Genomic DNA, 3094 nt, shown 5'->3' with positions numbered 1-3094 from the left:
GTCACTTTCAATATTCTACTCCAACACGATAACTCAGAAGCATCAATTCTTCTACGGATTTTCTTATTCATTTTGGTATGTTGTTGTAATATGCCATGGAGTCAGTTCCGACTCATAGTGAACCTGTACAAGGTTTCCAAGGCTGTAAATATTTACGGGAGCAGAAAGCCTCATCTTTCTCCCATGGAACAGCTGGTAGTTTCGAACTGCTAACCTTGTGGTTTACAGCCTGATTCGTAACCACTACGCTACCAGAGCTCCTTTCAGTATAGCTGTCCTTTTATCAATGGAAGGATCATTGTTCCTACAGCATGGTCTCTTCCTGCTAATTTTTACTGTCAATTTTTCTCCATAATGAAAATGGACATGTAGTTTATAGCATTCAGACCAGAGACCATTTGAAAGTGGTAAATGAAATACTGATAATTTCTAGTTAAAAACAGAATTGTCAGTCCAGAAAAAACACTATCCTATAGGAATAAACACTGTTCACATACATCTCCTAAGTTATTGTTGTTATTAAATGCCATTGAGTCAGTTCCAATCGAAGTGATCCGATGTACAACAGAATAAAACAACACCCAGTCCTGTGCCATCCTCACAAATATTATGTTTGAACCCATTGTTGCAGCAACTGTGTCAATCCATCTTGCTGAGTGTCTTCTTTTTCATGATATTCTTCTTCAAAGTACATGATTATTTATCCAAAGTACATGAAACAAACTCTCTGCATTCTTACTCCAAAGGAGCATCCTGACTGTCTTTTTTCCAAGAAAGATTTGTTTGTTCTCTGGCAGTCCTGGCTATATTCAATACTTTTCTACAACACTATAATTCAAAGACACCAACTCCTTTTGGTCTTCCTAAACGATTGCCATTGAAAAGATTTTGACTCACAATGAACAGGTTCCAAGACTCAAAGGGTTTCCAAAGCTGTACTCTTTACAGAAACAGCTTGCCACATCTTTCTTCTATGGATCACTGGTGCATTCAAACCAAAGACCTTGCAATTAGCACGTGCTTAACCACTGCTCCATCCAGGTTTTCTAATATAAAACATAGGAGCATTGTTTGATATACTTGTTGTTAAATGCTGTCAAGTCAACTCTGACTCATGTTGTTGCTGTTGTTAGATGCTGTGGGGTCTGTTCTGACTCATAATGACATTATGCACAACAGAACAAAACATGGCCCAGTCCTGTGACATCCTCACAATCACTGCTAGCTTGAACCCATCGCTGCTCCTGTTGTACCAGTCATCTTGTTGGGAGTCTTCTTCATTTTCACTGCACTTTACTACCATGTTGTCTTTCTCCAGGGACTGATCCATCCTGGTAATATGTCCAAAGTATGAGAGATGAAATCTGGCCATCCTACTTTCTAAGGAGCATTCTATCTGCACTTCTTCAAACATAGATTTGTTTGTATGTTCTGGCAGTCCATGGTAGTTTTAATATTTTTCTCCAGCACCATAATTCAAATGCATCAGTACTCCTGCAGTCTTCCTTGTTCACTGTCCAACTTTCACATGCATATGAAGCTATTAAAAGCCATGGCTTGGGTCAGGCACAACTTAGTCCTCAAACTTTTCCTAATGCAATATGTCATTTCATTTCTTCACTGCTATTTCCATAATTGTTGGTAGTGGGGCCAACCAAAATGAAGTCTTTGACAACTTCAGCATTTTTTTCTCCATTTATCACAATGCTATTTATTTGTTCACTGGTGAAATTTCTGTTTTCTTTGTACTGAGGTGAAACACATATGAAGGCTGTGATCTTTGATCTTCATCATTAAGTATTTTTTCAAATGTTCTCAATATCTTTAGTCTACATTTTCTCCCTTAAAACTTCACTCAACACAATAGCTATCACTTCCAAAATTTATTTCATATATTTTGTTTCATTACAATGATTATAATCCCCAACCTATACCATTAGTCAACAGTATTTTTCTCTATTCATTTTAGTTCTTTTTTAAACACTCAAGCATATATAATTTATACTACCAAAGGGCATATTCTGCAAGTCTGCCTCTTTGCTGCTAGCTCTCAGTCCCTCTCTTCCCATGAATCTAGAGGTCTCAACTGCTCCCTCTCTCCATGTCCCCATCTCTGCCTCCATCTCTGGTGTCACTGCTTCTCTGGATAAGGTCCTGCATTCCGCTTGTGCTCTTCCCCCTTGATGGTCTTAGGGTCTTCTGTTTCTTGACTGTAAGATTAACTACTTCCCTGTTTTTATTACAAAACTTCTACCTTTACAATTGTGACAGTCGCAATTAGTCATGATAACTATTACTCACTATTGAATCATAAGAATCTTATCTCCATTTCTCATTAAGTATTTTATGTCCTCTTAACTTTCAGCAAGCAAGGTTGTATCATCTGCATATTGCATGTTGTTAATGAGTCTTCTTCCAATCCTGATGCCATATTTTTCTTCATATAATTCAGCTTCTCAAATTATTTGCTCAGCATACAGACTGAACAAGTATGGTAAAAGAATACAACACTGGCTCACACCTTACCTAATTTTAGCCATTTAGTGCTCCTTTGTGCTGTTCAAATAACTGCCTATTAGTCTAAGTAGACGTTCCTCATGAGCACAATTAAGGGTTCCAGAATACTCATTTTCCACAATGCTGTCCATAAGTTGTCATGATCCACATAATCATAAAGACTTTGCATAGTCAATAAAGCACAGGCAAACATCTTTCTGGCATTCTCTGCTTTCAGCCAAGATCCATCTGACATCAGCAATGAGATCCCTCATTCCACAGCCTCATCTGACTCTGGCTTGAACCTCTGGCAGTACTCTATCAATGTTCCCTTACAGTCACTGTTTAATTATCTTTAGCAAAAATTTACTTGGAAATGATATTGGAGAAAACAAACAAGATGGCTGATCGGGTGGACGTGCAGTAAAGGAGCTCCACCAGCAACAACACAAAATACCCGACCAAGCAGGCTCAGGGGCTGCTCCCAGAACTCTGAACCACGTATAAAGGAATATTTAGAAGGTTGGAAGGCTCACAGCTGGGGGAATTTGTGGCAGAAGCAAGAAATCTATTGCTTTCTAGTCCAGGATGTTCGGCT

Source organism: Chrysochloris asiatica, unplaced genomic scaffold (assembly GCF_000296735.1).
Source record: "Chrysochloris asiatica unplaced genomic scaffold, ChrAsi1.0 scaffold00347, whole genome shotgun sequence".
NCBI classification, from domain to species: domain Eukaryota; kingdom Metazoa; phylum Chordata; class Mammalia; order Afrosoricida; family Chrysochloridae; genus Chrysochloris; species Chrysochloris asiatica.
Note: the sequence above shows the minus strand (reverse complement) of the source record.